Raw genomic sequence first — 12,994 nt, 5'->3', positions numbered from 1 at the left:
TATGGCTTGCCAAAGGTCAATGGTGGGTGGATTTCCCGTTTAATTAAGATGATTAAAATTACTTGCATTTAATTTCAGATGAAATTATTGTGTGACGATTTGTTTCTTAACCTATACTTCCAGGCTTATTGTGGTTGGGAATGAGTTCTGACATAATCATGAGTATTGATTTGGCTATTAAGCTGACAAGGCTGATGGAATAAGGTGACAATTGGATTAAACATGTGGTTATTTTATGACCAATGTAAAACACTTGGTCATCTGCCACAAGAGCTAAAGAGCCAGATCTGATCCCCTTTATGATGTGATGTATGTGGCCAAATTTAACGATGACTTTGCGGCTCAGCATTCCAACCCGCTAAAGAATCAAACAGCATTTGTCCATTTTAAGCTCTCCTTTGATGACTACTTCATTGCTTCAGTTGTCAAAATGATCCTAAACATAGCATGTATTATTAGATGTCTGAACAGTCTGTCAGAGGAGGCAACGATCACAGTACAGTCATTAATAATGCCGTGATAACTGCTAAATGATGAAGATTGTTGTCAAAGGAGATTTAGCCGCAATTAGTGAAATCTACATATGGAAGAACAGGAAAGCGTTTAAGTGGTCATAGATTCCACAACTTTGTCGTTTTTATAACATGAACTCTAATCAGGAGGTGACACATAAGACTTATCCGATGATGTCTTTTATTAAGCACATTGAGTAAACATCCACAGTGCAGGGAGAAATGTGTTAATGACTTCTTCAAGAGCTAATTGGCAAAAGGTGTTTCAATTAAGAAGAGGAAAATAGATGTGTGTCATAGCTATGGGGTGTGTGGACCGACTAGGCTATTCCGCTGTAGCGGTAGAGCAGTTGGCCAACCTATAGTCAATAACAGTCTTTAGGACAAGAGTACCTTGATAGATGATTTGGCAGACACTTGGTGTAGCAGACACTTGGTGTAGCAGACACATGGCGTAGCAGACACTTGGCACTGATGACACCTGGCAGAGATGACACCTGGCACAGATGACACCTAGCACTGACGACACTTGGCACAGCTACACTTGGCTTTGCAATGGAACAACCACAATTACTGGATAGGGGATACAGGGTATGGGAACACAGGATACAACAAAGGGACCATTTGCAGTAACGAACATGGGGAGACACATCAATGCTCAGGCAAGGAGAGTGTCCTGCGGTCGCAGCTGCCGGTAAGTAGGATGTGCCGGCGGTCAGCATCCGGGGGCACAACAATGTGTGGGTTTAACATGTGTATTGTCCATTAAATAAACGCACACAAAGCCTGGTTACTGACAAATTTGTTCTTCTCAAGAAAGATTGGATAGTATGAACCATGTCTTGAAGCAAACAACTTTCAGAAGACCTCAGAAAAAGTGTTATGAGGCTGGAAAAGGCTACTAAAGCATTGCTAAAGACCTGGGCGTACATCAGTCCACAACTTTTTTAAAATGCAAAACAATTAAAGCGACCCTCCATTCCCGACAAAAAAATAAACTAGCGATAGTAGAATGATTTTGAACTTGCCTAGCATCCATACCGTTAGTTCTTCTCTCTCCATTGCCTAGTTCTCGTTCCTCGTTGTCTTCCATCCAACATGGCTGCCGCTGTCTCAGACTTACACATGGAGCATAGTCTGCATGTCCCTTCCTTATCCTTCACTGCCCTCTAATGGACCAGCGCTGATCCATCACTACTGTCACTTCAGAGGGCAGTGAAGGAGGAGGGGGCATGCAGACTACTCTCCCTGTGAAAGTCTGAGGCCGCGCCGGTCATGTTGGATGGAAGACAAAAGGGAGCGATAATGAGGCAATGAAGAAAGAAGAACCAAAGGAATGGACACTAGGTAAGTTAAAAATCATTCTATCGGTAGTTTTTTTTAGTTTTTTTGTGAGAACTGGAGGGTCTCTCTAAAGGGGTTGTCCACTTTTATTTTTTCTATTAATTTATTTATAGAATAGGAAATCATACAGATTTCTATTATAAATGTATTTAAAATTCTGCTACCACACCTTTCTTATATCACTGCAGTTGTCTCTGTCTAAAAATAAACAAATTGTGTAGCTTACAGCTTAGTCCATAGAAATGCATCCATAGGATAACTGAATGGACAGTAATGTGACCCACATCAGGGGACCCCTGGCATTAAGGTAACATTGTTCAGGTATCCAACAGGTTAATTAGTAGATTATTGAGGAGCAGAAGTTATAAAGTATTTCTACCTATAGCAAGATCTTATCATCATGTCTGTGTGTGTGTGTGTGTGTGTGTGTGTGTGTGTGTGGTCACATGACTGACGCCATGTTTAGTCATATTCAGTTAGCTTGTGGATGTATATCACAGGACTAATCTGTGGGCTATATCATTCCAATGTGACCGGGGCCTCATGCACTATAAGAAAAAAACATTGTGGCTCATCTCATGTTTTCCCTAGACCAAATGAGAAAAAAGAGACAAAAGTAGGACTTTTGAGCACAAATGCACAGTGCCATGTTTGAAGGAAAAAAAAGAACACTGCACACCAACACCAAAACTTCATAATTGAACCCATACACCAATGATACACCAGCTGAGAAAAGCCGATCAGAAACCAAGCGGCTCAGCGCCCATCCGAGCCCTTCTGCCACTTCGTTTTAGCGATTGGTGGAGGTCTCAGTGCTCGGACCCCCACCGATCAAAACTTCTGACATGTCACTATGACATGTAAGACATTTTTCTGAATTTTTAGTTACCCTTTAACATTGTGCAAATCTTATTTGCAGCTACAGGAAGCCTCTGGTTGAGGTGTTTTCTGTTAAAGGGGATCTACAGGTTATTAAATTCAAGGGTTGAACTGTTTGTGTGTTATTAGTTTAGTTAGATTGTTATCTTAGTCACAATTATAGACAAACACAATCAGACCACATATTATTGGTAATCAATGCAGAAATCCAGGTAATTCCAAAGAGTTCACTTACCTTTTCTTGCAACTATATCTGTCTTTTTCCATTTTGACCCGGCAGAGACGTAGGGTACATTTATACAACAAATTTGCAGCGTGTGACCTTAACCTAATTACTTAAACGTTTTAACAAACTTGGAAAGGATTACTAGTTACTTAGCAGTAAACAACGTAATCCATCTTGGAGTAACTCAATGGACTTTATTTTTACGTGAATTACTTTTAATTTAATATTAATTAGATTATCCATCTATAGCTCTATGAATATCCAATTATTTTATCTGTTGCAATATTTATTTCAATTTTTTTTCTTTTTGCATATATCATTTGTTTTAAAAGTATTATATTTGGACCTTGGTGGAAATGCAGTAATCAAGGAACCGTGTACGGAATCAATTGAGAGTAAAATGCTACAGGCTATTATATTGTTCTGCATGTATTATACCATCTAGCATCAACATATCTGGTTTGCACCATGAAATCTATAACCTTGGTGACACAATTTAATACTGATAAATTAAAATTTAAAATGTTCATTTAAACTCACATATTGCAATGACACCGTCTGATATATGAATTAATGTGTGTGTGTATATATTATTATTGTTATACAGCTTAAAAGCAATATTAATATACTTTTATTTTTTATTTTACAGGTAACGTCTATGATGTTTTGGTGTTTCCAAGTAATAGTAAGAAGTTGCACAATGTTTTTTGTTTAGCAAGAATGTTTGTATATGCAAGGCTGTATCTATTGGGGCTGTATAGGTAGTAGTTGCACCCGAGCCCTTGTGTGTATATATATATATATATATATATATATATATATATACATCTATCTCCTGTTTATAATCAGAATTTGTATATATTTACTATAAATTAATGTAAAGTAAACCGACATATAATGTTCTTTGAGAAGTTTTATGTCCGTACCGACCCTCTTTTATACCAAATAATACGTGGAGAGCTGCACCATTTTCATTAATGTCTTTTGACATCTTTCATAAGCAGTAATTCAATTTGAGAAAAAAAAAAATGTGCTCACTGCTCCAATGCCCACAATCTATCTACTGGCACCTGTTTCAGATCCAGCATCCAATGTTCACTAGTGGCCCAATAGCCGCTACACATGTGAGCTTCCAAGAACATTGTTAATTTCCTACCCACAAACCGTAGTCCCTGATGTTTGCTCAGACTAAGAGGCAGTGATGCTTTTTTATGATAACTTGTTATTTCAATGTCACAGCTATAATAAGAGCAGCACACGTGTCGATGTATAACGTATAAGTCATATGCAAGTTGTAAACTAGATAACTAGATTAATTTCTTCCTGTGAAATGCAGATGGAAGTTATTGAGAAACTACATCTCACCATTAATAGGTACAGTGTCTATAAGAGTCCAATTAATTATTATTATATTGACATTTACTGTATGCGAGTTGTGTCCTGGAAAACTGTTCGAAGCATAAAAGGTACAGAGCAGCCTATGTTCACATCACGTTTGAGCCCTACGTTTGGCATATACATCAGGAAAATCTCCCAGCGTATACGCCAAATGTATCCACCTGATGGAGGCCAAAAGATTATCCTTTTGGCCACCGTCGGACTGGTATATGTTTGTATAGCTTTTTTTGGTGTATAGAAAAACGTAGTCTATACTATTTAGAGACATCCCACAAAGAAGTATACAGTGCTGTATACGTTTCTTTAACATTAGAGCCTATGGGGGACGTATTACACTCTATGCCTATACAAAAAGTAGTAAACCTCAGAGCCTTCAATTGAGGTACACATTGGGAAATACCCCCAACGCTGCCTGTAGTTGTAGACAATACATGTATATATTAGCCATGAATGATTTCAATTATTTTTCTATTGTAATGTTGCTGGTTTTACAGTCTTACTTAAAGGGGTTTTCAAGAGTCACAATTTTTTTCCAGATGGGCAGCGCATGAGCACTGAGGAGTTTTATTAATGAGAAGAAAATGGGGCGGGGATTGAGGCGTAAGCAAAGAATTCAGCAGAGCGGGCATTGAGGAGACTGTGAACCAATAGGATGCCTCAAACCCTGGTGTACGTCAGAAGTCCTGAGTTTGAGGCATCCTATTGGTCCACAGCCTCCTCAATGTCCGCTCCGTTCATTATTTGCTTCTGCATCAATAGCAGCACGATTTTCTTTTCTTTGCATTCTGCTCCGACAGGTCGTTTTTTCGCGCAGCCGTTTTGAAAAACGGCCGTGTAAAAAAACGGCCGCGAAAAAGAAGTGCAGGTCACTTCTTGGGATGTTTTTGGAGCCGTTTTCCATAGACTCTATTGAAAACCGCTCCAAAAACGGCTGTAAAAAACGCAGCGAAAAACGCCGCAAAAAAAAGTATTTTCAGACGTATTTTGCTAAGCCGTGTGAACATGCCCTAACTCTGGTGTACGAGCCTGTGTCGAGGGGAAAAAAAGACACCGATGAAAAGCAGAACTTCCGGCCGGGCAGAGGTATGGTAGGGTAAATAGGAAGAAATGTGTTCAGATTTAATACAGACTGTATATTAGGAACTTTATTCAATATTTCGGGTATTAGTTCTAAAATGTTGTGTCACTGGAAAACCCCTTTAAAGGGAATGTGTCGCTAGAATTTTTTTTTATTTTTTTTTCAGTTAAACAATTATTATTTAAGTGATTACAAATTGTTTTATTTATTATAATTTTCAGGAAATATTATAAATTAGATTCTAATTTATAACATTTCCATGTGCTGGCCACTAGATGAAGAAGTTCCCAAAATTGCAGCATCGTGAATGTGGTAAAGCAACCTCATTGATTTATGCTGCAAATTTGGGGTGGACACACTCTTTCTAGTGTCCTCACACAATCCCCCCTCCCTTATTCTGGCTAGTGCCAGGAGAAAGAGGGGTTTGAATCTTCCATCCTCCTACACAGTGTGCTGCCATTTTCTGAGCGACTGCACAGTGTAGGAGGATTAGATACAGTGCTCAGCAGACATTATAACACGAACATACACGAACATAATACGCACATCATATACACGAACATAAATTACCTTCTCCTGCCGCCGCCGCCTCCACTCCTATTCCTTGCGCCTTCGCTTCCTTGAACATATGGCCGGAAGCTGCGGCCGGAAGTCATCATCTTACTGTACGGCATCAGCTTCGGGTCCATATGAAAATGGCGCCGGATTTTGCTCTGCGAAGGAGCTTCGTTTGGTCTGTGTGGGAGTGGCACATGCGCCGTTCCCAGACAGATGGCGTACGCTTCAGAGAATGGAACGGCTCCCGTTCGCATTCTCTATGGGGTTGTATGTGCCGTATTCCATCTCTGTATGTGTCGGTAATCGACACAAATAGAGATGAAGAAAAAAATGGCAGCCCCCATACAGAAGTAAAAGTAAGAACAAAGTAAAAAGTAGAACATGAGAACACAAATAAATAAAATTTATGTTAATATCATATTAAAAGCAATATGATAAAAAAAATCATGACACCTTCCCTTTAAGACTGCATTAAAGATAAATGAGTATGTTACATAAACAGTAAAATAAAACACAACTTACAGTGCATAAGCATAATATCAAATATCAAATGTAAACTCATAAAGATGGAAGAAGTAACAATCAGGGTATTGGAGAAGTTTCACTAACAGTAAAATGCATTACCAGTTATTTGCAAAACATGTTTAGTAGATGTCCCATTGGGTGACTGTATAAGCACTACATTTTTTATTTAAAAATTTATTGAAATGTTTTGAAAAAATAGGAGGTACATGTAAGCAATAATGTGGATGTCAATACCGCAACCTGGAGGTGGCCATATTAGAGGCATACACTTACTTCCTGCATAGTGCAGCAGTAGGTGGGTACTTTATGGCAGCTGCAATGTATGGGAGGTAAAGGGGTTGTCTCATGAAGACCAGCACTGTTCACATGCCCTCTGTATGAGTCAGAATGGAGAGCCACACTTTAAGGGGGTTATCCGGGGACCCAAAATTGCATTGCAAATATATATTTATGTGAAACGAAGTAACTTATTAATATACTTTAAAATTAAAATTCTGTACTAAATGGTGCAGTTCAAACCTCGTGAATTGTTCCCGGAAGTGCTGGAGCTTTTCTAATAATGATGACGCTCTGAAACGGCCCCACATGACTGAAGGTTTGCCTTATGTGCTGTTCGTGAACATGACCGCAAGGGGATGTTACATTACCTATTGCTTGAGTCCCGAGTGGAGCATCAGCTAACGATTTGCTTGGGACTCTAGCACTGCTCCCGACATCCATATTTGGTTGATTCAGGTATACATGCACCTAAGTCAATCTTAAGGATCTAGTGTGTAATTTTGGGTCAGTTTCACTACTCCAGACTTTTAGAATTGCCAACTTCTGCTTCAGAGATGAAATGTTGATTTATTTTTCCTTTCTCTTTTTTTCTGGAAGCTTGATTATAAAAATCATTGGAAAACTAGGGGAATAGGTTTAAAGAGGATCTGTCACCAGTTTATTAATTCCCTATCTCGTAACTGATCTAATAGGCGCTAAGATGCTGTTTAAAAAAACTTTTATTATTTTAAAAGTTCTGTTCATTTTTATACATATGCTAATTTCGCTTTAATAGCCAAATAGGAGGTTAGAGCAAACCATCCTTCTATCTCAACCTTCCCCACAATAGTAGAATCCTGTTTTATTATTTTCATATATACAAATACCAGATTATGTTCAACAATATTATCTAACTTTTTGTTTTACTTTTTAATTGGTTATTTCTTTTTTTACTGGCGTTTGTGCCACTTTACTTTTGTTGATGGTTATAAGAATGGACAGAATGAGAAGAAAGTCGGAAAACACAATCCCATAAGTAAGAAAAAGCAAATAAGGGTTTATGGATTGTAAGTGATGTGTGCAAAAAATGTCAGACCCAGAGAAAAACAATCGGATTAAAATGGAGGGTAAAGAAATTGTTTTCTTATCCATAGATCAGGAAATTGTAATGTTCCAATGAGGTCTCTCCACTGGGATTTCTGAAATACATTCAACTTGAGATTAAATGGGAAACCATTAAGCAGTTAATGATACAATATGTGATGAATAATGACCTTTTAATACCCATCATTCAACCACAATAAGTGTTAAATGCCTAAACAGCCATATTGTCCCAGTAAAGTTCCCCCAGTGGCAGGACCTTTGTAGTTCACCGAGTTTTTATAATTGTATGTCAAGCTTAGTAAATTCTCTCATGAAAAAGAGATGCCATGCAATAATTTGATCTGTGTTGTTGAAATCAACAGAATAAATGTCCCAGTTTTACTATCAAGTAGCCGATTCTACAAGACGAGCAGTAAATAAAATGTTAGGAGGCTTGGAGCAAACCGTTGTATAGATTTAAATGGATTTTCCTGTTGTCCCTAATTAACACATTAAAAAAAAAAAGTTATATATTTTCTTATTATCCATGGTATTTACTTTTATACTTTATTGGTATGTCATGTCCCTTGCGCTTGTGCGCTTGTAGGTTGTTTCCTAATTAACACATATGCATGTCATAAAATGGGAGGTCCACTAATCTGGACTCTCCTCTGAGAGACAAATTAGAAGGCCGCTAACCAGTAGCGGTTCCTGATCTGGCGGACCCGGTCTACCAATGTATAACATGGACAACCATTCATATGAATGGCAGCATGTAAATTTACTTTACATATCCCCTGAAGCTGCGTGAAAATAAGCAACCAGTAGCAACAGTTAATTTTTCCAGACCCAGAGAAAAACGGACAGTTATGGCATATCCTGTAGCTATGCCATAACTGTCAAAGATGAGAATACCTTTTTAATACAAGGGTACATTGCAGGCAATTATCAAAGTGATACTCTGCAGGGACAATAATGCCCATGGTCACACTACAATAAGTTTTCCAAGTAATTACCCTTAACAACGGCCCCTTTTTATGCAGTTTTAGTATGTTTGCCCCACTAAGTCCTTCTAGAAACAAGTGAGCCAGGACACGACATTAGATCTCTTGTACTATTAGCCAAATGCCCCAAAGACAATCAGTTAAGCGGGCCTCATCAATTTCACTTATTCAAGAGGTCCTTATTCAATATTATTCACTATTCTTATAATAAATGTATAGAGCCCTATTTTATAATTTTTTTTAGCTATCAGAGCTTAATAATTTTTATTTGTATTGACCCCTTTACGACGAAGGACGGATATATCCGTCCTATGCAGGAGCTAGTTCCCGCATAAGGACGGAAATATCCGTCGCTCTAATCGCGTGGGTACTACCAGTGTACCCACGTGATCAGCGGCAGGAGCACGGCTGTTATACACAACCTGGCTCCTGCCCCAACTTCCGGAATCGAAGCGCTCTCGATTCCTGCATTTTAACTCATTAGATTCCACTGTCAAAATGCCATCTAATGTGTATGACAGAGGGAGGGAGATCCCTCTGTTATCCCATTGGCACACCCGCGACGAGATCGCGGGGCGCTGATGGTTTCCAAAGCAGTCAGGGGCCTAACAAAGGCCCTCAGGTCTGCCTTCAGCAACTGCCTATTAGGCCATGCCAGAGGCCAGCCCTGCTGCAAGCAATACAAAGCCCTGCAGACCAGCAGCGACAGACACCAGTCAGGTAATCCTGCAATCTAGCTTTAAGAGAAGCTTAATACATGGGGGGAGTTTATCAAGACTGGCGTTTCAAATGCCGGGCTTAATCTAAAGTGCCTAAGTTATTAAGAGAAGCACACCTCATAATAAATTTGTTGCATCACTGGCTATCCGTGCACCAAAACGTCAAATCTACATCTGCTATGAGCTGGAATAAATCTGTGCTATAATTTACCCTAATTTCCAACGTAATTATATTAAATTTATCGTGCCACAGAAGGACCAGCCCCTTCTGTGAATCCCTGTCCACTTTTTAAAGAGAGCGACAGGAACACGTATAAAGTCGCACATTTTTGTCCAAATAAGGTGTGCTCCAAAATGCTCAACTTTTTCCGCCACAATTCTGTCGCAGATATGCTAATAAGATCCTCCCTGTGTCTCCAATTTATAGAAAACTCCAATTGTGTAGTTTTAACGACTTTGAATACCTGCAAAAGGCTGTAATGATGAAAATTATTATTTATGAAGAATATGTCCGGCCCAGCAAAGTTTTCTTGTTTGTACAACTATCATGGCAAGGTGACATATGTCAATGGAAGAAGAAGTCCGGGATAGTTTAGCAACATCATTACTTTGTATAACATTTGAAGAACAGTAAGTATGAGATCCGCGGAGTAAGTTTACCACAACAACCGGCGGAGGTCATTAACGTGGCCACTTGCTTGCTGGAAACTTACAGCTGGTACAGGTGATTACATCATGCCCTGCAGTTTTACTACAGGGGATATGACGATCTCTCAAGGTGAAAAGGATTAAAAAGGATTTATTGCCCATCTGTTTTGACAATGGGTGGTCGCTTAAGTAAATAATTTCTGTGTCCAGTTTCATGAGGTGTCGCTTTTGTTTGCATGTGTTGCTTAGCATTTGTAAGGTTTCCATCTCCTTAAGGATTCAATGTCATTTATCCTTCAACATCATTACATATTATGTATAAATAAACATCTATCTATCTATCTATCTATCTATCTATCTATCTATCTATCTATCTATCTATCTATCTATCTATCTATCTATCTATCTATCTATCTATCTATCTATCTATCTATCTATCTATCATCTCATACTATATCTGTTTGTCTGTCTTTTAGAAGAAGAACAATTTACATTTTCACTGGCTCTATAAGTGTGGCATATATCCTATGCAAGTGCCAGTTTCTTAAAGGGAAATTCCAGGAATTAACATGTATCTCCTTTCTATCTGATGGGTAATACATGTTAAATCTATGGCAGACTAATCACAGGGACCTTCACCACTTGCTAGAACGAAGGACCCCTGTCTCTAGCCTCCAGGTCGGCTGAAGTATGGAGGAGTTGTATGGAGCAGTAGGTCATAAAACTCTATGGGAGGTACGGAAATAAAGTGAGCGCACTCGGCTGTTTCCATACCTGCATGGAGTTGCATGCCATGGATAGGTGATAAATGTTAATGTCTGGAATACCTCTTTAACAGGTAACAAACCAGGGGGAATGGAGTTTTTATAAGACCAGTTTTACATGGGTGTAATACAGTTGAATTTCTTTTAGTTGAGCTGATAGTTTTGGTCATCAGATTGGGATATGGTTTGCGGCCGTAATGCAAGTGCAGAAATGCGCCCTTATTACAAATTACACTTGTGTCTAACTGATCTGTGAGGTGGACCTCACCGTTTTTTTCTTAGACCTTTAGACCGTAGCAATGCCCCTGATGGCATATGTACCTTGGCTTTCAAAACAACAAATACAGATCTGTAGTCATCTGCAAGTCATTCGCATATACGGCACACTGTCCGCAAATACGGTCCGTAATTCATCCGTATTTACGGATCTGCAAAAAAAAAAACAACAGGGAGGAATCTTGGAAAATCCCCTGGCCACGCATAGCAATGCTTGCACAATTACAGACGGCTACGGATCCACGTCCATAGCCGTCTGCAATTGTGGAAGCGTCCTTAGACTTCTATGGGGAGTCAGTGCCGCAATTTGCGGAGAAAAATAGGACATGTTCTATGTTTTGCGGATCATTTCTACGGCATGGACACACATCCGTAAATGTACTGAAAGGTGTCCGTGACCAATAGAAACGAATTGATCCGTAATTACGTATTTGTAATTACAGATGAAAACTACGGTTGTGTGCAAGGGGCCTAACTGTAGATAAAGCTGAAATAAAAGCTCGCTATACAATAAACACATATATTATGTGTCTATGAAGTGTGAAGTCATTGCACACAATCACCATTATAAAGGTCACAGATTTTGCACCGCAAAGCAAACCAAGTAGTTTTCCAATGCAGGACGTTCATTTATCAGGGACATTCAATGTGTATTTGCTGTAAGGAACAGGCTGTAAATGTTCACCAGCGATTCTACTAATCTGTTTGCAAGGAGTTAAGAATCTGGCAAAGACACCCGATGCTGGGAACGGCAGGTCTTCTTGGCAGTCTTCTTTTGATGTGTGTGTTTTAGCTGGAGCCGTCTCCTAAGACTTGCCTAATGAAGCAGACAAGCTCCTTACTTCAGCTCTCAACCATTACAGGTGTCTATCAAGTATTTAATAAAGGAAGTTCAAATAATAAAAACGTGTCGCGGAGCATATCGTTCGTATTTAGTATTATATGATACGCAGATATAGCAGAGCTGATTTGATGTTTGGCACAGTGTGCATTGTGTGCAGTGACTAGAGGTGGAGGCATCGATTATACAGGTTTGATATTTGGAGTGGGGTGTACTCCTCTCCAGTCGTAGCATTACAATGGGGGCGATTTACTTACACTGGTGTTTCACATGCCGGTGTAAGAATGGACGCTGCTGGAATAAGATGCAATAAGTTTATTAAGAGGCGCCAGAGAGGGAAATCTTTGGCAGCTGTGATCTGGCATAGATTTCTGCTATAATTCGTGCCAGTTTCTGGTGTAAATAATAGTAAGGGTATGTGCACACACAAAATCAAAAACGTTTGAAAATACGAAGCTATTTTCAAGGGAAAATAGCTCCTGATCTTCATACGTTTTTTAAGCCACACGCGATATTCACAGCGTTTTTTACGGACGTTTTTGGAGCTGTTTTTCTATAGAGTCAATGAAAAACGGTTCCAAAACGTCCCAAGAAGGGACATGCACTTCTTTTTTGCGGGCATCTTTTTACGTGCCGTTTTTGTAAAACAAGGTGTAAAAAAACGCCCCATCGGAACAGAACGCCATATTTCCCATTGAAATCAATGGGCAGATGTTTGTAAGCTTCCGTTTTTTCAGGCATTTTTCGAGGCGTAAACCCCCCTGAAATACGTCTGAAAACATTGCATGTGCACATACCCTAAGGGTATGTAGAAGATCCAAACATAGGAGCAGCACTGTGTCAATAGCCAGAAACGGTTGGTGCTAGCTTCAAAATATCAA

At 39.3% G+C, this 12,994-nt stretch overlaps 1 protein-coding gene and 1 long non-coding RNA gene across 4 annotated transcripts in view; both read left to right on the top strand.

Annotated features, from left to right (window-relative positions):
• Positions 1-10,061, top strand: part of LOC142741541 (uncharacterized) — a 51,013-nt gene extending 40,952 nt beyond the window's left edge. Inside the window, exons 2-3 of the long non-coding RNA XR_012881179.1 lie at positions 3,611-3,646; positions 10,012-10,061. This is a non-coding gene — a long non-coding RNA (uncharacterized LOC142741541). The remainder of the gene's footprint in view (positions 1-3,610; positions 3,647-10,011) is intronic.
• The window catches only part of CADM2 (cell adhesion molecule 2), a 1,303,436-nt gene that overhangs the window by 504,061 nt on the left and 786,381 nt on the right, over positions 1-12,994 (top strand). The gene's annotated exons all lie outside the window — the stretch shown is intronic.

The sequence above is a fragment of the Rhinoderma darwinii genome, chromosome 2 (genome assembly GCF_050947455.1).
Source record: "Rhinoderma darwinii isolate aRhiDar2 chromosome 2, aRhiDar2.hap1, whole genome shotgun sequence".
Taxonomy (NCBI): Eukaryota; Metazoa; Chordata; class Amphibia; order Anura; family Rhinodermatidae; genus Rhinoderma; species Rhinoderma darwinii.
This window is presented reverse-complemented; position numbering and strand designations above follow the sequence as displayed.